At 41.6% G+C, this 22936-nt stretch overlaps 13 non-coding genes across 13 annotated transcripts; all 13 read right to left on the minus strand.

The window, feature by feature from the left end:
- Positions 1 to 11: 11 nt before the first annotated feature.
- On the minus strand, positions 12 to 85 carry trnan-guu (transfer RNA asparagine (anticodon GUU)). The gene has a single exon. It is a non-coding gene; the product is annotated as a tRNA-Asn (tRNA).
- A 1110-nt stretch (positions 86 to 1195) lies between these two features.
- Positions 1196 to 1269, minus strand: trnan-guu (transfer RNA asparagine (anticodon GUU)). Its single transcript has one exon. It is a non-coding gene; the product is annotated as a tRNA-Asn (tRNA).
- A 1075-nt stretch (positions 1270 to 2344) lies between these two features.
- On the minus strand, positions 2345 to 2418 carry trnan-guu (transfer RNA asparagine (anticodon GUU)). Its single transcript has one exon. It is a non-coding gene; the product is annotated as a tRNA-Asn (tRNA).
- A 4658-nt stretch (positions 2419 to 7076) lies between these two features.
- trnan-guu (transfer RNA asparagine (anticodon GUU)) lies at positions 7077 to 7150 on the minus strand. The gene has a single exon. It is a non-coding gene; the product is annotated as a tRNA-Asn (tRNA).
- A 1113-nt stretch (positions 7151 to 8263) lies between these two features.
- Positions 8264 to 8337, minus strand: trnan-guu (transfer RNA asparagine (anticodon GUU)). The gene has a single exon. It is a non-coding gene; the product is annotated as a tRNA-Asn (tRNA).
- Positions 8338 to 9450: 1113 nt separating this feature from the next.
- trnan-guu (transfer RNA asparagine (anticodon GUU)) lies at positions 9451 to 9524 on the minus strand. Its single transcript has one exon. It is a non-coding gene; the product is annotated as a tRNA-Asn (tRNA).
- A 1113-nt stretch (positions 9525 to 10637) lies between these two features.
- Positions 10638 to 10711, minus strand: trnan-guu (transfer RNA asparagine (anticodon GUU)). Its single transcript has one exon. It is a non-coding gene; the product is annotated as a tRNA-Asn (tRNA).
- A 1099-nt stretch (positions 10712 to 11810) lies between these two features.
- trnan-guu (transfer RNA asparagine (anticodon GUU)) lies at positions 11811 to 11884 on the minus strand. The gene has a single exon. It is a non-coding gene; the product is annotated as a tRNA-Asn (tRNA).
- A 1113-nt stretch (positions 11885 to 12997) lies between these two features.
- On the minus strand, positions 12998 to 13071 carry trnan-guu (transfer RNA asparagine (anticodon GUU)). The gene has a single exon. It is a non-coding gene; the product is annotated as a tRNA-Asn (tRNA).
- Positions 13072 to 15371: 2300 nt separating this feature from the next.
- trnan-guu (transfer RNA asparagine (anticodon GUU)) lies at positions 15372 to 15445 on the minus strand. The gene has a single exon. It is a non-coding gene; the product is annotated as a tRNA-Asn (tRNA).
- Positions 15446 to 17745: 2300 nt separating this feature from the next.
- trnan-guu (transfer RNA asparagine (anticodon GUU)) lies at positions 17746 to 17819 on the minus strand. The gene has a single exon. It is a non-coding gene; the product is annotated as a tRNA-Asn (tRNA).
- Positions 17820 to 20104: 2285 nt separating this feature from the next.
- Positions 20105 to 20178, minus strand: trnan-guu (transfer RNA asparagine (anticodon GUU)). Its single transcript has one exon. It is a non-coding gene; the product is annotated as a tRNA-Asn (tRNA).
- Positions 20179 to 22464: 2286 nt separating this feature from the next.
- On the minus strand, positions 22465 to 22538 carry trnan-guu (transfer RNA asparagine (anticodon GUU)). Its single transcript has one exon. It is a non-coding gene; the product is annotated as a tRNA-Asn (tRNA).
- Between the last annotated feature and the right edge of the window lie 398 nt (positions 22539 to 22936).

Here is a 22936-nt window from a genome sequence, read left to right on the forward strand (position 1 = left end):
CTGAAAACTCTCGTCCCTGGGTGGGCTCGAACCACCAACCTTTAGATTAACAGTCTAACGCGCTAACCAATTGCGCCACAGAGACTTGCTGTATATCTGACCCTGACACTTGATCGCTGGCCATCCGTGTTCTCATCCAACAGTACATGGAGTTTACGAAACAACAACACTTTGTTCCAATGGTTGTGTCAACGTGCATCGAAAGTGCCGCAAAATTTTCAAGGAAGTAGCCCTGTAGTTTTCTAACGTTTGTTAGCTTTTTGAATGGCCTTAAAAGGGCAAAAATGTAGCACAATGTTCGTCAGCGCAACATTATATAAAAAGGCATCTGGCAGGAGTAAATTCAGCCACAATCACAAATATAATTTGATAAATATATATCTTAAACAACTGCGTTTTCACGAATGTAATATATGATCGCCAAGCCCATTCAAAATAATTAGGGGACTGACCCTGGAAGAATGATGTAATGGCGTGTCACTTTCATGGCGTATAGGCACACATATTCACACAAACACACACATACTGGACCAACATTGTCCTTCAAGCGAAATACATTTAAATGCTAAGGGTTTTCATGCCAGATTGACATCATTTACATTGTCATACCTGCCGGATTAATATGAATAAATGATATGTTCCATGGAGACAACAGAATGATCAAGCTATTGAGTAACATAATATCAGAGACCATTGACAGCCATTTAGGTATAGTATAGCAGCAGGTATAGGAACTTGTCATCTTTCATGTTCAACACACCAATCACATTTGACAATAGGAAACAAAGCAGGTCAAAAGCGAGCTTACTGTAAATCCAGGAAGGTCTTTCCACATCACTATAAATGGGAAGATAGCATCTCTGGGTGGGCTGAAATCACCAACCTTTAAACTAACGGCCTAAGGCGCTAACCAATTGCGCCACAGAGACTTGTGATTATATTGACCCTCAGCAGGGCAAAGTCTCATGGAAGCTCACTACAAGTCAGGAAGTTTCACATCGCTACAATCTGAAAAATGTCATCCATGGGTGGTGTCGAAGCACCAATCTTTAGATAGATTGTCAAACACACTAACTGATTGCACTAGAGAGGCTTGTGTTGGCATTGACCCTCAGCAGGACAAAGTAACAGGGAATCTCATTACAGGTCCAGGATGTCACATCCGCATCATGGAGCACAACAAACTGAAAACTCTCGTCCCTGGGTGGGCTCGAACCACCAACCTTTAGATTAACAGTCTAACGCGCTAACCAATTGCGCCACAGAGACTTGCTGTGTATCTGACCCTGACACTTGATCGCTGGCCATCCGTGTTCTCATCCAACAGTACATGGAGTTTACGAAACAACAACACTTTGTTCCAATGGTTGTGTCAACGTGCATCGAAAGTGCCGCAACATTTTCAAGGAAGTAGCCCTGTAGTTTTCTAACGTTTGTTAGCTTTTTGAATGGCCTTAAAAGGGCAAAAATGTAGCACAATGTTCGTCAGCGCAACATTATATAAAAAGGCATCTGGCAGGAGTAAATTCAGCCACAATCACAAATATAATTTGATAAATATATATCTTAAACAACTGCGTTTTCACAAATGTAATATATGATCGCCAAGCCCATTCAAAATAATTAGGGGACTGACCCCGGAAGAATGATGTAATGGTGAGTCACTTTCATGGCGTATAGGCACACATATTCACACAAACTAGACCAACATTGTCCTTCAAGCGAGATACATTTAAATGCTAAGGGTTTTCATGCTAGATTGACATCATTTACATTGTCATACTAGCCGGATTAATATGAATAAATTATATGTTCCATGGAGACCACAGAATGATCAAGCTATTGAGTAACAGAAGATCAGAGACCATTGACAGCCATTTAGGTATAGTATAGCAGCAGGTATGTTCATGTTCAAAAACACACCAATCACATGTGACAATAGGAAACAAAGCAGGTCAAAAGCGAGCTTACTGTAAATCCAGGAAGGTCTTTCCACATCAGTATAAATGGAAAGATAGCATCTCTGGGTGGGCTCAAATCACCAACCTTTAAACTAACGGCCTAAGGCGCTAACCAATTGCGCCACAGAGACTTGTGATTATATTCACCCTCAGCAGGCCAAAGTCTCATGGAAGCTCACTACAAGTCAGGAAGTTTCACATCGCTACAATCTGAAAAATGTCATCCATGGGTGGTGTCGAAGCACCAATCTTTAGATAGATTGTCAAACACACTAACTGATTGCACTAGAGAGGCTTGTGTTGGCATTGGCCCTCAGCAGGACAAAGTACCAGGGTCCAGGATGTCACATCCGCATCATGGAGCACAACAAACTGAAAACTCTCGTCCCTGGGTGGGCTCGAACCACCAACCTTTAGAATAACAGTCTAACGCGCTAACCACTTGCGCCACAGAGACTTGTTGTGTGTCTCACCCTGACACTTGATCGCTGGCCATCCGTGATCTCATCCAACTGTACATGGAGTTTACGAAACAACAACACTTTGTTCCAATGGTTGTGTCAACGTGCATCGAAAGTGCCGCAACATTTTCAAGGAAGTAGCCATGTAGTTTTCTAACGTTTGTTAGCATTTTGAATGGCCTTAAAAGGGCAAAAATGGAGCACAATGTTCGTCAGCGCAACATTATATAAAAAGGCATCTGGCAGGAGTAAATTCAGCCACAATCACGAATATAATTTGATAAATATATATCTTAAACAACTGCGTTTTCACGAATGTAATATATGATCGCCAAGCCCATTCAAAATAATTAGGGGACTGACCCTGGAAGAATGATGTAATGGCGAGTCACTTTCATGGCGTATAGGCACACATATTCACACAAACACACACATACTGGACCAACATTGTCCTTCAAGCGAAATACATTTAAATGCTAAGGGTTTTCATGCCAGATTGACATCATTTACATTGTCATACTTGCCGGATTAATATGAATAAATGATATGTTCCATGGAGACCACAGAATGATCAAGCTATTGAGTAACATAATATCAGAGACCATTGAAAGCCATTTAGGTATAGTATAGCAGCAGGTATAGGAACTTGTCATCTTTCATGTTCAACAACACACCAATCACATGTGACAATAGGAAACAAAGCAGGTCAAAAGCGAGTTTAAGGTAAATCCAGGAAGGTCTTTCCACATCACTATAAATGGAAAGATAGCATCTCTGGGTGGGCTGAAATCACCAACCTTTAAACTAACGGCCTAAGGCGCTAACCAATTGTGCCACAGAGACTTGTGATTATATTCACCCTCAGCAGGCCAAAGTCTCATGGAAGGTCACTACAAGTCAGGAAGTTTCACATCGCTACAATCTGAAAATGTCATCCATGGGTGGTGTCGAAGCACCAATCTTTAGATAGATTGTCAAACACACTAACTGATTGCACTAGAGAGGCTTGTGTTGGCATTGGCCCTCAGCAGGACAAAGTACCAGGGTCCAGGATGTCACATCCGCATCATGGAGCACAACAAACTGAAAACTCTCGTCCCTGGGTGGGCTCGAACCATCAACCTTTAGAATAACAGTCTAACACGCTAACCAATTGCGCCACAGAGACTTGTTGTGTGTCTCACCCTGACACTTGATCGCTGGCCATCCGTGATCTCATCCAACTGTACATGGAGTTTACGAAACAACAACACTTTGTTCCAATGGTTGTGTCAACGTGCATCGAAAGTGCCGCAACATTTTCAAGGAAGTAGCCCTGTAGTTTTCTAACGTTTGTTAGCTTTTTGAATGGCCTTAAAAGGGCAAAAATGTAGCACAATGTTCGTCAGCACAACATTATATAAAAAGGCATCTGGCAGGAGTAAATTCAGCCACAATCACAAATATAATTTAATAAATATATATCTTAAACAACTGCGTTTTCACGAATGTAATATATGATCGCCAAGCCCATTCAAAATAATTAGGGGACTGACCCTGGAAGAATGATGTAATGGCGAGTCACTTTCATGGCGTATAGGCACACATATTCACACAAACACACACATACTGGACCAACATTGTCCTTCAAGCGAGATACATTTAAATGCTAAGGGTTTTCATGCCAGATTGACATCATTTACATTGTCATACTAGCCGGATTAATATGAATAAATGATATGTTCCATGGAGACCACAGAATGATCAAGCTATTGAGTAACAGAAGATCAGAGACCATTGACAGCCATTTAGGTATAGTATAGCAGCAGGTATAGGAACTTGTCATCTTTCATGTTCAACAACACACCAATCACATGTGACAATAGGAAACAAAGCAGGTCAAAAGCGAGTTTACGGTAAATCCAGGAAGGTCTTTCCACATCACTATAAATGGAAAGATAGCATCTCTGGGTGGGCTGAAATCACCAACCTTTAAACTAACGGCCTAAGGCGCTAACCAATTGCGCCACAGAGACTTGTGATTATATTGACCCTCAGCAGGCCAAAGTCTCATGGAAGCTCACTACAAGTCAGGAAGTTTCACATCGCTACAATCTGAAAAATGTCATCCATGGGTGGTGTCGAAGTACCAATCTTTAGATAGCTTGTCAAACACACTAACTGATTGCACTAGAGAGGCTTGTGTTGGCATTGACCCTCAGCAGGACAAAGTAACAGGGAATCTCATTACAGGTCCAGGATGTCACATCCGCATCATGGAGCACAACAAACTGAAAACTCACGTCCCTGGGTGGGCTCGAACCACCAACCTTTAGATTAACAGTCTATTGCGCTAACCAATTGCGCCACAGAGACCTGTTGTGTGTCTGACCCTGACACTTGATCGCTGGCCATCCGTGATCTCATCCAACTGTACATCTAGTTTACGAAACAACAACACTTTGTTCCAATGGTTGTGTCAACGTGCATCGAAAGTGCCGCAACATTTTCAAGGAAGTAGCCCTGTAGTTTTCTAACGTTTGTTAGCTTTTTGAATGGCCTTAAAAGGGCAAAAATGTAGCACAATGTTCGTCAGCGCAACATTATATAAAAAGGCATCTGGCAGGAGTAAATTCAGCCACAATCACAAATATAATTTGATAAATATATATCTTAAACAACTGCGTTTTCACGAATGTAATATATGATCGCCAAGCCCATTCAAAATAATTAGGGGACTGACCCTGGAAGAATGATGTAATGGCGAGTCACTTTCATGGCGTATAGGCACACATATTCACACAAACACACACATACTGGACCAACATTGTCCTTCAAGCGAAATACATTTAAATGCTAAGGGTTTTCATGCCAGATTGACATCATTTACATTGTCATACTTGCCGGATCAATATGAATAAATGATATGTTCCATGGAGACCACAGAATGATCAAGCTATTGAGTAACATAATATCAGAGACCATTGACAGCCATTTAGGTATAGTATAGCAGCAGGTATAGGAACTTGTCATCTTTCATGTTCAACAACACACCAATCACATGTGACAATAGGAAAGAAAGCAGGTCAAAAGCGAGCTTACTGTAAATCCAGGAAGGTCTTTCCACATCACTATAAATGGAAAGATAGCATCTCTGGGTGGGCTCAAATCACCAACCTTTAAACTAACGGCCAAAGGCGCTAACCAATTGCGCCACAGAGACGTGTGATTATATTGACCCTCAGCAGGACAAAGTCTCATGGAAGCTCACTACAAGTCAGGAAGTTTCACATCGCTACAATCTGAAAAATGTCATCCATGGGTGGTGTCGAAGCACCAATCTTTAGATAGCTTGTCAAACACACTAACTGATTGCACTAGAGAGGCTTGTGTTGGCATTGACCCTCAGCAGGACAAAGTAACAGTGAATCTCATTACAGGTCCAGGATGTCACATCCGCATCATGGAGCACAACAAACTGAAAACTCTCATCCCTGGGTGGGCTCGAACCACCAACCTTTCGATTAACAGTCTAACGCGCTAACCAATTGCGCCACGAGACTTGTTGTGTGTTTGACCCTGACACTTGATCGCTGGCCATCCGTCATCTCATCCAACCGTACATGGAGTTTACGAAACAACAACACTTTGTTCCAATGGTTGTGTCAACGTGCATCGAAAGTGCCGCAACATTTTCAAGGAAGTAGCCATGTAGTTTTCTAACGTTTGTTAGCTTTTTGAATGGCCTTAAAAGGGCAAAAATGTAGCACAATGTTCGTCAGCACAACATTATATAAAAAGGCATCTGGCAGGAGTAAATTCAGCCACAATCACAAACATAATTTAAAAAACATATATCTTAAACAACTGCGTTTTCACAAATGTAATATATGATCGCCAAGCCCATTCAGAATAATTAGGGGACTGACCCTGGAAGAATGATGTAATGGCGAGTCACTTTCATGTCGTATAGGCACACATATTCACACAAATACACACATACTGGACCAACATTGTCCTTCAAGCGAAATACATTTAAATGCTAAGGGTTTTCATGCCAGATTGACATCATTTACATTGTCATACTTGCCGGATTAATATGAATAAATGATATGTTCCATGGAGACCACAGAATGATCAAGCTATTGAGTAAGAGAAGATCAGAGACCATTGACAGCCTTTTAGGTATAGTATAGCAGCAGGTATATGAACTTGTCATCTTTCATGTTCAACAACACACCAATCACATGTGACAATAGGAAACAAAGCAGGTCAAAAGCGAGCTTACTGTAAATCCAGGAAGGTCTTTCCACATCAGTATAAATGGAAAGATAGCATCTCTGGGTGGGCTGAAATCACCAACCTTTAAACTAACGGCCTAAGGCGCTAACCAATTGCGCCACAGAGACTTGTGATTATATTCACCCTCAGCAGGCCAAAGTCTCATGGAAGCTCACTACAAGTCAGGAAGTTTCACATCGCTACAATCTGAAAAATGTTATCCATGGGTGGTGTCGAAGCACCAATCTTTAGACAGATTGTCAAACACACTAACTGATTGCACTAGAGAGGCTTGTGTTGGCATTGACCCTCAGCAGGACAAAGTAACAGGGAATCTCATTACAGGTCCAGGATGTCACATCCGCATCATGGAGCACAACAAACTGAAAACTCTCGTCCCTGGGTGGGCTCGAACCACCAACCTTTAGATTAACAGTCTAACGCGCTAACCAACTGCGCCACAGAGACTTGTTGTGTGTCTGACCCTGACACTTGACCGCTGGCCATCCGTGATCTCATCCAACTGCACATGGAGTTTACGAAACAACAACACTTTGTTACAATGGTTGTGTCAACGTGCATCGAAAGTGCCGCAACATTTTCAAGGAAGTAGCCCTGTAGTTTTCTAACGTTTGTTAGCTTTTTGAATGGCCTTAAAAGGGCAAAAATGTAGCACAATGTTCGTCAGCGCAACATTATATAAAAAGGCATCTGGCAGGAGTAAATTCAGCCACAATCACAAACATAATTTAAAAAACATATATCTTAAACAACTGCGTTTTCACAAATGTAATATATGATCGCCAAGCCCATTCAGAATAATTAGGGGACTGACCCTGGAAGAATGATGTAATGGCGAGTCACTTTCATGTCGTATAGGCACACATATTCACACAAATACACACATACTGGACCAACATTGTCCTTCAAGCGAAATACATTTAAATGCTAAGGGTTTTCATGCCAGATTGACATCATTTACATTGTCATACTTGCCGGATTAATATGAATAAATGATATGTTCCATGGAGACCACAGAATGATCAAGCTATTGAGTAAGAGAAGATCAGAGACCATTGACAGCCTTTTAGGTATAGTATAGCAGCAGGTATAGGAACTTGTCATCTTTCATGTTCAACAACACACCAATCACATGTGACAATAGGAAACAAAGCAGGTCAAAAGCGAGCTTAGTGTAAATCCAGGAAGGTCTTTCCACATCAGTATAAATGGAAAGATAGCATCTCTGGGTGGGCTGAAATCACCAACCTTTAAACTAACGGCCTAAGGCGCTAACCAATTGCGCCACAGAGACTTGTGATTATAGTCACCCTCAGCAGGCCAAAGTCTCATGGAAGCTCACTACAAGTCAGGAAGTTTCACATCGCTACAATCTGAAAAATGTTATCCATGGGTGGTGTCGAAGCACCAATCTTTAGACAGATTGTCAAACACACTAACTGATTGCACTAGAGAGGCTTGTGTTGGCATTGACCCTCAGCAGGACAAAGTAACAGGGAATCTCATTACAGGTCCAGGATGTCACATCCGCATCATGGAGCACAACAAACTGAAAACTCTCGTCCCTGGGTGGGCTCGAACCACCAACCTTTAGATTAACAGTCTAACGCGCTAACCAACTGCGCCACAGAGACTTGTTGTGTGTCTGACCCTGACACTTGACCGCTGGCCATCCGTGATCTCATCCAACTGCACATGGAGTTTACGAAACAACAACACTTTGTTACAATGGTTGTGTCAACGTGCATCGAAAGTGCCGCAACATTTTCAAGGAAGTAGCCCTGTAGTTTTCTAACGTTTGTTAGCTTTTTCAATGGCCTTAAAAGGGCAAAAATGTAGCACAATGTTCGTCAGCACAACATTATATAAAAAGGCATCTGGCAGGAGTAAATTCAGCCACAATCACAAACATAATTTAAAAAACATATATCTTAAACAACTGCGTTTTCACAAATGTAATATATGATCGCCAAGCCCATTCAGAATAATTAGGGGACTGACCCTGGAAGAATGATGTAATGGCGAGTCACTTTCATGTCGTATAGGCACACATATTCACACAAATACACACATACTGGACCAACATTGTCCTTCAAGCGAAATACATTTAAATGCTAAGGGTTTTCATGCCAGATTGACATCATTTACATTGTCATACTTGCCGGATTAATATGAATAAATGATATGTTCCATGGAGACCACAGAATGATCAAGCTATTGAGTAAGAGAAGATCAGAGACCATTGACAGCCTTTTAGGTATAGTATAGCAGCAGGTATAGGAACTTGTCATCTTTCATGTTCAACAACACACCAATCACATGTGACAATAGGAAACAAAGCAGGTCAAAAGCGAGCTTACTGTAAATCCAGGAAGGTCTTTCCACATCAGTATAAATGGAAAGATAGCATCTCTGGGTGGGCTGAAATCACCAACCTTTAAACTAACGGCCTAAGGCGCTAACCAATTGCGCCACAGAGACTTGTGATTATAGTCACCCTCAGCAGGCCAAAGTCTCATGGAAGCTCACTACAAGTCAGGAAGTTTCACATCGCTACAATCTGAAAAATGTTATCCATGGGTGGTGTCGAAGCACCAATCTTTAGACAGATTGTCAAACACACTAACTGATTGCACTAGAGAGGCTTGTGTTGGCATTGACCCTCAGCAGGACAAAGTAACAGGGAATCTCATTACAGGTCCAGGATGTCACATCCGCATCATGGAGCACAACAAACTGAAAACTCTCGTCCCTGGGTGGGCTCGAACCACCAAACTTTAGATTAACAGTCTAACGCGCTAACCAACTGCGCCACAGAGACTTGTTGTGTGTCTGACCCTGACACTTGACCGCTGGCCATCCGTGATCTCATCCAACTGCACATGGAGTTTACGAAACAACAACACTTTGTTACAATGGTTGTGTCAACGTGCATCGAAAGTGCCGCAACATTTTCAAGGAAGTAGCCCTGTAGTTTTCTAACGTTTGTTAGCTTTTTCAATGGCCTTAAAAGGGCAAAAATGTAGCACAATGTTCGTCAGCACAACATTATATAAAAAGGCATCTGGCAGGAGTAAATTCAGCCACAATCACAAACATAATTTAAAAAACATATATCTTAAACAACTGCGTTTTCACAAATGTAATATATGATCGCCAAGCCCATTCAGAATAATTAGGGGACTGACCCTGGAAGAATGATGTAATGGCGAGTCACTTTCATGTCGTATAGGCACACATATTCACACAAATACACACATACTGGACCAACATTGTCCTTCAAGCGAAATACATTTAAATGCTAAGGGTTTTCATGCCAGATTGACATCATTTACATTGTCATACTTGCTGGATTAATATGAATAAATGATATGTTCCATGGAGACCACAGAATGATCAAGCTATTGAGTAAGAGAAGATCAGAGACCATTGACAGCCTTTTAGGTATAGTATAGCAGCAGGTATAGGAACTTGTCATCTTTCATGTTCAACAACACACCAATCACATGTGACAATAGGAAACAAAGCAGGTCAAAAGCGAGTTTACTGTAAATCCAGGAAGGTCTTTCCACATCAGTATAAATGGAAAGATAGCATCTCTGGGTGGGCTGAAATCACCAACCTTTAAACTAACGGCCTAAGGCGCTAACCAATTGCGCCACAGAGACTTGTGATTATATTCACCCTCAGCAGGCCAAAGTCTCATGGAAGCTCACTACAAGTCAGGAAGTTTCACATCGCTACAATCTGAAAAATGTTATCCATGGGTGGTGTCGAAGCACCAATCTTTAGACAGATTGTCAAACACACTAACTGATTGCACTAGAGAGGCTTGTGTTGGCATTGACCCTCAGCAGGACAAAGTAACAGGGAATCTCATTACAGGTCCAGGATGTCACATCCGCATCATGGAGCACAACAAACTGAAAACTCTCGTCCCTGGGTGGGCTCGAAGCACCAACCTTTAGATTAACAGTCTAACGCGCTAACCAACTGCGCCACAGAGACTTGTTGTGTGTCTGACCCTGACACTTGACCGCTGGCCATCCGTGATCTCATCCAACTGCACATGGAGTTTACGAAACAACAACACTTTGTTACAATGGTTGTGTCAACGTGCATCGAAAGTGCCGCAACATTTTCAAGGAAGTAGCCCTGTAGTTTTCTAACGTTTGTTAGCTTTTTGTATGGCCTTAAAAGGGCAAAAATGTAGCACAATGTTCGTCAGCACAACATTATATAAAAATGCATCTGGCAGGAGTAAATTCAGCCACAATCACAAACATAATTTAAAAAACATATATCTTAAACAACTGCGTTTTCACAAATGTAATATATGATCGCCAAGCCCATTCAGAATAATTAGGGGACTGACCCTGGAAGAATGATGTAATGGCGAGTCACTTTCATGTCGTATAGGCACACATATTCACACAAATACACACATACTGGACCAACATTGTCCTTCAAGCGAAATACATTTAAATGCTAAGGGTTTTCATGCCAGATTGACATAATTTACATTGTCATACTTGCCGGATTAATATGAATAAATGATATGTTCCATGGAGACCACAGAATGATCAAGCTATTGAGTAAGAGAAGATCAGAGACCATTGACAGCCTTTTAGGTATAGTATAGCAGCAGGTATAGGAACTTGTCATCTTTCATGTTCAACAACACACCAATCACATGTGACAATAGGAAACAAAGCAGGTCAAAAGCGAGCTTACTGTAAATCCAGGAAGGTCTTTCCACATCAGTATAAATGGAAGGATAGCATCTCTGGGTGGGCTGAAATCACCAACCTTTAAACTAACGGCCTAAGGCGCTAACCAATTGCGCCACAGAGACTTGTGATTATATTCACCCTCAGCAGGCCAAAGTCTCATGGAAGCTCACTACAAGTCAGGAAGTTTCACATCGCTACAATCTGAAAAATGTCATCCATGGGTGGTGTCGAAGCACCAATCTTTAGATAGATTGTCAAACACAATAACTGATTGCAATAGAGAGGCTTGTGTTGGCATTGACCCTCAGCAGGACAAAGTAACAGGGTCCAGGATGTCACATCCGCATCATGGAGCACAACAAACTGAAAACTCTCGTCCCTGGGTGGGCTCGAACCACCAACCTTTAGATTAACAGTCTAACGCGCTAACCTACTGCGCCACAGAGACTTGTTGTGCGTCTGACCCTGACACTTGATCGCTGGCCATCCGTGATCTCATCCAACTGTACATGGAGTTTACGAAACAACAACACTTTGTTCCAATGGTTGTGTCAACGTGCATCGAAAGTGCCGCAACATTTTCAAGGAAGTAGCCCTGTAGTTTTCTAACGTTTGTTAGCTTTTTGAATGGCCTTAAAAGGGCAAAAATGTAGCACAATGTTCGTCAGCACAACATTATATAAAAAGGCATCTGGCAGGAGTAAATTCAGCCACAATAACAAACATAATTTAAAAAACATATATCTTAAACAACTGTGTTTTCACAAATGTAATATATGATCGCCAAGCCCATTCAAAATAATTAGTGGACTGACCCCGGAAGAATGATGTAATGGCGAGTCACTTTCATGGCGTATAGGCACACATATTCACACAAACACAGACATACTGGACCAACATTGTCCTTCAAGCGAGATACATTTAAATGCTATGGGTTTTCATGCCAGTTTGACATCATTTACATTGTCATACTAGCCAGATTAATATGAATAAATGATATGTTCCATGGAGACCACAGAATGATCAAGCTATTGAGTAACAGAAGATCAGAGACCATTGACAGCCATTTAGGTATAGTATAGCAGCAGGTATAGGAACTTGTCATCTTTCATGTTCAACAACACACCAATCACATGTGACAATAGGAAACAAAGCAGGTCAAAAGCGAGCTTACTGTAAATCCAGGAAGGTCTTTCCACATCAGTATAAATGGAAAGATAGCATCTCTGGGTGGGCTCAAATCACCAACCTTTAAACTAACAGCCTAAGGCGCTAACCAATTGCGCCACAGAGACTTGTGATTATATTGACCCTCAGCAGGACAAAGTCTCATGGAAGCTCACTACAAGTCAGGAAGTTTCACATTGCTACAATCTGAAGAATGTCATCCATGGGTGGTGTCGAAGCACCAATCTTTAGATAGATTGTCGAACACAATAACTGACTGCACTACAGAGGCTTGTGTTGGCATTGACCCTCAGCAGGACAAAGTAACAGGGAATCTCATTACAGGTCCAGGATGTCACATCCGCATCATGGAGCACAACAAACTGAAAACTCTCGTCCCTGGGTGGGCTCGAACCACCAACCTTTAGATTAACAGTCTAACGCGCTAACCAATTGCGCCACAGAGACTTGTTGTGTGTCTGACCCTGACACTTGATCGCTGGCCATCCTTGATCTCATCCAACTGTACATGGAGTTTACGAAACAACAACACTTTGTTCCAATGGTTGTGTCAACGTGCATCGAAAGTGCCGCAACATTTTCAAGGAAGAAGCCATGTAGTTTTCTAACGTTTGTTAGCTTTTTGAATAGCCTTAAAAGGGCAAAAATGTAGCACAATGTTCGTCAGCGCAACATTATATAAAAAGGCATCTGGCAGGAGTAAATTCAGCCACAATCACGAATATAATTTGATAAATATATATCTTAAACAACTGCGTTTTCACAAATGTAATATATGATCGCCAAGCCCATTCAAAATAATTAGGGGACTGACCCTGGAAGAATGATGTAATGGCGAGTCACTTTCATGGCGTATAGGCACACATATTCACACAAACACACACATACTGGACCAACATTGTCCTTCAAGCGAAATACATTTATATGCTAAGGGTTTTCATGCCAGATTGACATCATTTACATTGTCATACTTGCCGGATTAATATGAATAAATTATATGTTCCACGGAGACCACAGAATGATCAAGCTATTGAGTAACATAATATCAGAGACCATTGACAGCCATTTAGGTATAGTATAGCAGCAGGTATAGGAACTTGTCATCTTTCATGTTCAACAACACACCAATCACATGTGACAATAGGAAACAAAGCAGGTCAAAAGCGAGCTTACTGTAAATCCAGGAAGGTCTTTCCACATCACTATAAATGGAAAGATAGCAACTCTGGGTGGGCTGAAATCACCAACCTTTAAACTAACGGCCTAAGGCGCTAACCAATTGCGCCACAGAGACTTGTGATTATATTCACCCTCAGCAGGCCAAAGTCTCATGGAAGCTCACTACAAGTCAGGAAGTTTCACATCGCTACAATCTGAAAAATGTCATCCATGGGTGGTGTCGAAGCACCAATCTTTAGATCGATTGTCAAACACACTAACTGATTGCACTAGAGAGGCTTGTGTTGGCATTGACCCTCAGCAGGACAAAGTAACAGGGAATCTCATTACAGGTCCAGGATGTCACATCCGCATCATGGAGCACAACAAAGTGAAAAGTCTCGTCCCTGGGTGGGCTCAAACCACCAACCTTTAGATTAACAGTCTAACTCTCTAACCAAGTGCGCCACAGAGACTTGATGTGTGACTGACCCTGACACTTGATCGCTGGCCATCCGTGATCTCATCCAACTGTACATGGAGTTTACGAAACAACAACACTTTGTTCCAATGGTTGTGTCAACGTGCATCGAAAGTGCCGCAACATTTTCAAGGAAGTAGCCCTGTAGTTTTCTAACGTTTGTTAGCTTTTTGAATGGCCTTAAAAGGGCAAAAATGTAGCACAATGTTCGTCAGCACAACATTATATAAAAAGGCATCTGGCAGGAGTAAATTCAGCCACAATAACAAACATAATTTAAAAAACATATATCTTAAACAACTGCGTTTTCACAAATGTAATATATGATCGCCAAGCCCATTCAAAATAATTAGTGGACTGACCCCGGAAGAATGATGTAATGGCGAGTCACTTTCATGGCGTATAGGCACACATATTCACACAAACACAGACATACTGGACCAACATTGTCCTTCAAGCGAGATACATTTAAATGCTATGGGTTTTCATGCCAGTTTGACATCATTTACATTGTCATACTAGCCAGATTAATATGAATAAATGATATGTTCCATGGAGACCACAGAATGATCAAGCTATTGAGTAACAGAAGATCAGAGACCATTGACAGCCATTTAGGTATAGTATAGCAGCAGGTATAGGAACTTGTCATCTTTCATGTTCAACAACACACCAATCACATGTGACAATAGGAAACAAAGCAGGTCAAAAGCGAGCTTACTGTAAATCCAGGAAGGTCTTTCCACATCAGTATAAATGGAAAGATAGCATCTCTGGGTGGGCTGAAATCACCAACCTTTAAACTAACGGCCTAAGGCGCTAACCAATTGCGCCACAGAGACTTGTGATTATATTGACCCTCAGCAGGACAAAGTCTCATGGAAGCTCACTACAAGTCAGGAAGTTTCACATTGCTACAATCTGAAGAATGTCATCCATGGGTGGTGTCGAAGCACCAATCTTTAGATAGATTGTCAAACACACTAACTGACTGCACTAGAGAGACTTGTGTTGGCATTGACCCTCAGCAGGACAAAGTAACAGGTAATCTCATTACAGGTCCGGGATGTCACATCCGCATCATGGAGCACAACAAACTGAAAACTCTCGTCCCTGGGTGGGCTCGAACCACCAACCTTTAGATTAACAGTCTAACGCGCTAACCAACTGCGCCACAGAGACTTGTTGTGCTTCTGACCCTGACACTTGATCGCTGGCCATCCGTGATCTCATCCAACTGTACATGGAGTTTACGAAACAACAACACTTTGTTCCAATGGTTGTGTCAACGTGCATCGAAAGTGCCGCAACATTTTCAAGGAAGTAGCCCTGTAGTTTTCTAACGTTTGTTAGCTTTTTGAATGGCCTTAAAAGGGCAAAAATGTAGCACAATGTTCGTCAGCGCAACATTATATAAAAAGGCATCTGGCAGGAGTAAATTCAGCCACAATCACGAATATAATTTGATAAATATATATCTTAAACAACTGCGTTTTCACGAATGTAATATATGATCGCCAAGCCCATTCAAAATAATTAGGGGACTGACCCTGGAAGAATGATGTAATGGCGAGTCACTTTCATGGCGTATAGGCACACATATTCACACAAACACACACATACTGGATCAACAATGTCCTTCAAGCGAAATACATTTAAATGCTAAGGGTTTTCATGCCAGATTGACATCATTTACATTGTCATACTTGCCGGATTAATATGAATAAATGATATGTTCCATGGAGACCACAGAATGATCAAGCTATTGAGTAACAGAAGATCAAAGACCAGTGACAGCCATTTAGGTATAGTATAGCAGCAGGTATAGGAACTTGTCATCTTTCATGTTCAACAACACACCAATCACATGTGACAATAGGAAACAAAGCAGGTCAAAAGCGAGCTTACGGTAAATCCAGGAAGGTCTTTCCACATCACTATAAATGGAAAGATAGCATCTCTGGGTGGGCTGAAATCACCAACCTTTAAACTAACGGCCTAAGGCGCTAACCAATTGCGCCACAGAGACTTGTGATTATATTCACCCTCAGCAGGCCAAAGTCTCATGGAAGCTCACTACAAGTCAGGAAGTTTCACATCGCTACAATCTGAAAAATGTCATCCATGGGTGGTGTCGAAGCACCAATCTTTAGATAGATTGTCAAACACACTAACTGATTGCACTAGAGAGGCTTGTGTTGGCATTGACCCTCAGCAGGACAAAGTAACAGGGAATCTCATTACAGGTCCAGGATGTCACATCCGCATCATGGAGCACAACAAACTGAAAACTCTCGTGCCTGGGTGGGCTCGAACCACCAACCTTTAGATTAACAGTCTAACGCGCTAACCAATTGCGCCACAGAGACTTGTTGTGTGTCTGACCCTGACACTTGATCGCTGGCCATCCGTGATCTCATCCAACTGTACATGGAGTTTACGAAACAACAACACTTTGTTCCAATGGTTGTGTCAAAGTGCATCGAAAGTGCCGCAACATTTTCAAGGAAGAAGCCATGTAGTTTTCTAACGTTTGTTAGCTTTTTGAATAGCCTTAAAAGGGCAAAAATGTAGCACAATGTTCGTCAGCGAAACATTATATAAAAAGGCATCTGGCAGGAGTAAATTCAGCCACAATCACGAATATAATTTGATAAATATATATCTTAAACAACTGCGTTTTCACAAATGTAATATATGATCGCCAAGCCCATTCAAAATAATTAGGGGACTGACCCTGGAAGAATGATGTAATGGCGAGTCACTTTCATGGCGTATAGGCACACATATTCACACAAACACACACATACTGGACCAACATTGTCCTTCAAGCGAAATACATTTATATGCTAAGGGTTTTCATGCCAGATTGACATCATTTACATTGTCATACTTGCCGGATTAATATGAATAAATGATATGTTCCATGGAGACCACAGAATGATCAAGCTATTGAGTAACAGAAGATCAAAGACCAGTGACAGCCATTTAGGTATAGTATAGCAGCAGGTATAGGAACTTGTCATCTTTCATGTTCAACAACACACCAATCACATGTGACAATAGGAAACAAAGCAGGTCAAAAGCGAGCTTACTGTAAATCCAGGAAGGTCTTTCCACATCACTATAAATGGAAAGATAGCATCTCTGGGTGGGCTCAAATCACCAACCTTTAAACTAACAGCCTAAGGCGCTAACCAATTGCGCCACAGAGACTTGTGATTATATTTACCCTCAGCAGGACAAAGTCTCATGGAAGCTCACTACAAGTCAGGAAGTTTCACATTGCTACAATCTGAAGAATGTCATCCATGGGTGGTGTCGAAGCACCAATCTTTAGATAGATTGTCAAACACAATAACTGACTGCACTAGAGAGGCTTGTGTTGGCATTGACCCTCAGCAGGACAAAGTAACAGGGAATCTCATTACAGGTCCAGGATGTCACATCCGCATCATGGAGCACAACAAACTGAAAACTCTCGTCCCTAGGTGGGCTCGAACCACCAACCTTTAGATTAACAGTCTAACGCGCTAACCAATTGCGCCACAGAGACTTGTTGTGTGTCTGACCCTGACACTTGATCGCTGGCCATCCGTGATCTCATCCAACTGTACATGGAGTTTACGAAACAACAACACTTTGTTCCAATGGTTGTGTCAACGTGCATCGAAAGTGCCGCAACATTTTCAAGGAAGAAGCCATGTAGTTTTCTAACGTTTGTTAGCTTTTTGAATAGCCTTAAAAGGGCAAAAATGTAGCACAATGTTCGTCAGCGCAACATTATATAAAAAGGCATCTGGCAGGAGTAAATTCAGCCACAATCACGAATATAATTTGATAAATATATATCTTAAACAACTGCGTTTTCACAAATGTAATATATGATCGCCAAGCCCATTCAAAATAATTAGGGGACTGACCCTGGAAGAATGATGTAATGGCGAGTCACTTTCATGGCGTATAGGCACACATATTCACACAAACACACACATACTGGACCAACATTGTCCTTCAAGCGAAATACATTTATATGCTAAGGGTTTTCATGCCAGATTGACATCATTTACATTGTCATACTTGCCGGATTAATATGAATAAATGATATGTTCCATGGAGACCACAGAATGATCAAGCTATTGAGTAACATAATATCAGAGACCATTGACAGCCATTTAGGTATAGTATAGCAGCAGGTATAGGAACTTGTCATCTTTCATGTTCAACAACACACCAATCACATGTGACAATAGGAAACAAAGCAGGTCAAAAGCGAGCTTACGGTAAATCCAGGAAGGTCTTTCCACATCACTATAAATGGAAAGATAGCATCTCTGGGTGGGCTGAAATCACCAACCTTTAAACTAACGGCCTAAGGCGCTAACCAATTGCGCCACAGAGACTTGTGATTATATTCACCCTCAGCAGGCCAAAGTCTCATGGAAGCTCACTACAAGTCAGGAAGTTTCACATCGCTACAATCTGAAAAATGTCATCCATGGGTGGTGTCGAAGCACCAATCTTTAGATAGATTGTCAAACACACTAACTGATTGCACTAGAGAGGCTTGTGTTGGCATTGACCCTCAGCAGGACAAAGTAACAGGGAATCTCATTACAGGTCCAGGATGTCACATCCGCATCATGGAGCACAACAAACTGAAAACTCTCGTGCCTGGGTGGGCTCGAACCACCAACCTTTAGATTAACAGTCTAACGCACTAACCAATTGCGCCACAGAGACTTGTTGTGTGTCTGACCCTGACACTTGATCGCTGGCCATCCGTGATCTCATCCAACTGTACATGGAGTTTACGAAACAACAACACTTTGTTCCAATGGTTGTGTCAAAGTGCATCGAAAGTGCCGCAACATTTTCAAGGAAGAAGCCATGTAGTTTTCTAACGTTTGTTAGCTTTTTGAATAGCCTTAAAAGGGCAAAAATGTAGCACAATGTTCGTCAGCGAAACATTATATAAAAAGGCATCTGGCAGGAGTAAATTCAGCCACAATCACGAATATAATTTGATAAATATATATCTTAAACAACTGCGTTTTCACAAATGTAATATATGATCGCCAAGCCCATTCAAAATAATTAGGGGACTGACCCTGGAAGAATGATGTAATGGCGAGTCACTTTCATGGCGTATAGGCACACATATTCACACAAACACACACATACTGGACCAACATTGTCCTTCATGCGAAATACATTTATATGCTAAGGGTTTTCATGCCAGATTGACATCATTTACATTGTCATACTTGCCGGATTAATATGAATAAATTATATGTTCCATGGAGACCACAGAATGATCAAGCTATTGAGTAACATAATATCAGAGACCATTGACAGCCATTTAGGTATAGTATAGCAGCAGGTATAGGAACTTGTCATCTTTCATGTTGTACAACACACCAATCACATGTGACAATAGGAAACAAAGCAGGTCAAAAGCGAGCTTACGGTAAATCCAGGAAGGTCTTTCCACATCACTATAAATGGAAAGATAGCATCTCTGGGTGGGCTGAAATCACCAACCTTTAAACTAACGGCCTAAGGCGCTAACCAATTGCGCCACAGAGACTTGCGATTATATTCACCCTCAGCAGGCCAAAGTCTCATGGAAGCTCACTACAAGTCAGGAAGTTTCACATCGCTACAATCTGAAAAATGTCATCCATGGGTGGTGTCGAAGCACCAATCTTTAGATAGATTGTCAAACACACTAACTGATTGCACTAGAGAGGCTTGTGTTGGCATTGACCCTCAGCAGGACAAGTAACAGGGTCCAGGATGTCACATCCGCATCATGGAGCACAACAAACTGAAAACTCTCGTCCCTGGGTGGGCTCGAACCACCAACCTTTAGATTAACAGTCTAACGCGCTAACCAATTGCGCCACAGAGACTTGTTGTGTGTCTGACCCTGACACTTGATCGCTGGCCATCCGTGATCTCATCCAACTGTACATGGAGTTTACGAAACAACAACACTTTGTTCCAATGGTTGTGTCAACGTGCATCGAAAGTGCCGCAACATTTTCAAGGAAGAAGCCATGTAGTTTTCTAACGTTTGTTAGCTTTTTGAATAGCCTTAAAAGGGCAAAAATGTAGCACAATGTTCGTCAGCGCAACATTATATAAAAAGGCATCTGGCAGGAGTAAATTCAGCCACAATCACGAATATAATTTGATAAATATATATCTTAAACAACTGCGTTTTCACAAATGTAATATATAATCGCCAAGCCCATTCAAAATAATTAGGGGACTGACCCTGGAAGAATGATGTAATGGCGAGTCACTTTCATGGCGTATAGGCACACATATTCACACAAACACACACATACTGGACCAACATTGTCCTTCAAGCGAAATACATTTATATGCTAAGGGTTTTCATGCCAGATTGACATCATTTACATTGTCATACTTGCCGGATTAATATGAATAAATGATATGTTCCATGGAGACCACAGAATGATCAAGCTATTGAGTAACATAATATCAGAGACCATTGACAGCCATTTAGGTATAGTATAGCAGCAGGTATAGGAACTTGTCATCTTTCATGTTCAACAACACACCAATCACATGTGACAATAGGAAACAAAGCAGGTCAAAAGCGAGCTTACGGTAAATCCAGGAAGGTCTTTCCACATCACTATAAATGGAAAGATAGCATCTCTGGGTGGGCTGAAATCACCAACCTTTAAACTAACGGCCTAAGGCGCTAACCAATTGCGCCACAGAGACTTGTGATTATATTCACCCTCAGCAGGCCAAAGTCTCATGGAAGCTCACTACAAGTCAGGAAGTTTCACATCGCTACAATCTGAAAAATGTCATCCATGGGTGGTGTCGAAGCACCAATCTTTAGATAGATTGTCAAACACACTAACTGATTGCACTAGAGAGGCTTGTGTTGGCATTGACCCTCAGCAGGACAAAGTAACAGGGAATCTCATTACAGGTCCAGGATGTCACATCCGCATCATGGAGCACAACAAACTGAAAACTATCGTGCCTGGGTGGGCTCGAACCACCAACCTTTAGATTAACAGTCTAACGCGCTAACCAATTGCGCCACAGAGACTTGTTGTGTGTCTGACCCTGACACTTGATCGCTGGCCATCCGTGATCTCATCCAACTGTACATGGAGTTTACGAAACAACAACACTTTGTTCCAATGGTTGTGTCAAAGTGCATCGAAAGTGCCGCAACATTTTCAAGGAAGAAGCCATGTAGTTTTCTAACGTTTGTTAGCTTTTTGAATAGCCTTAAAAGGGCAAAAATGTAGCACAATGTTCGTCAGCGAAACATTATATAAAAAGGCATCTGGCAGGAGTAAATTCAGCCACAATCACGAATATAATTTGATAAATATATATCTTAAACAACTGCGTTTTCACAAATGTAATATATGATCGCCAAGCCCATTCAAAATAATTAGGGGACTGACCCTGGAAGAATGATGTAATGGCGAGTCACTTTCATGGCGTATAGGCACACATATTCACACAAACACACACATACTGGACCAACATTGTCCTTCATGCGAAATACATTTATATGCTAAGGGTTTTCATGCCAGATTGACATCATTTACATTGTCATACTTGCCGGATTAATATGAATAAATGATATGTTCCATGGAGACCACAGAATGATCAAGCTATTGAGTAACATAATATCAGAGACCATTGACAGCCATTTAGGTATAGTATAGCAGCAGGTATAGGAACTTGTCATCTTTCATGTTGTACAACACACCAATCACATGTGACAATAGGAAACAAAGCAGGTCAAAAGCGAGCTTACGGTAAATCCAGGAAGGTCTTTCCACATCACTATAAATGGAAAGATAGCATCTCTGGGTGGGCTGAAATCACCAACCTTTAAACTAACGGCCTAAGGCGCTAACCAATTGCGCCACAGAGACTTGCGATTATATTCACCCTCAGCAGGCCAAAGTCTCATGGAAGCTCACTACAAGTCAGGAAGTTTCACATCGCTACAATCTGAAAAATGTCATCCATGGGTGGTGTCGAAGCACCAATCTTTAGATAGATTGTCAAACACACTAACTGATTGCACTAGAGAGGCTTGTGTTGGCATTGACCCTCAGCAGGACAAAGTAACAGGGTCCAGGATGTCACATCCGCATCATGGAGCACAACAAACTGAAAACTCTCGTCCCTGGGTGGGCTCGAACCACCAACCTTTAGATTAACAGTCTAACGCGCTAACCAACTGCGCCACAGAGACTTGTTGTGCTTCTGACCCTGACACTTGATCGCTGGCCATCCGTGATCTCATCCAACTGTACATGGAGTTTACGAAACAACAACACTTTGTTCCAATGGTTGTGTCAACGTGCATCGAAAGTGCCGCAACATTTTCAAGGAAGTAGCCCTGTAGTTTTCTAACGTTTGTTAGCTTTTTGAATGGCCTTAAAAGGGCAAAAATGTAGCACAATGTTCGTCAGCGCAACATTATATAAAAAGGCATCTGGCAGGAGTAAATTCAGCCACAATCACGAATATAATTTGATAAATATATATCTTAAACAACTGCGTTTTCACGAATGTAATATATGATCGCCAAGCCCATTCAAAATAATTAGGGGACTGACCCTGGAAGAATGATGTAATGGCGAGTCACTT

This window comes from Salmo salar, chromosome 07 (assembly GCF_965601325.2).
Source record: "Salmo salar chromosome 07, fSalSal1, whole genome shotgun sequence".
NCBI lineage: Eukaryota > Metazoa > Chordata > Actinopteri > Salmoniformes > Salmonidae > Salmo > Salmo salar.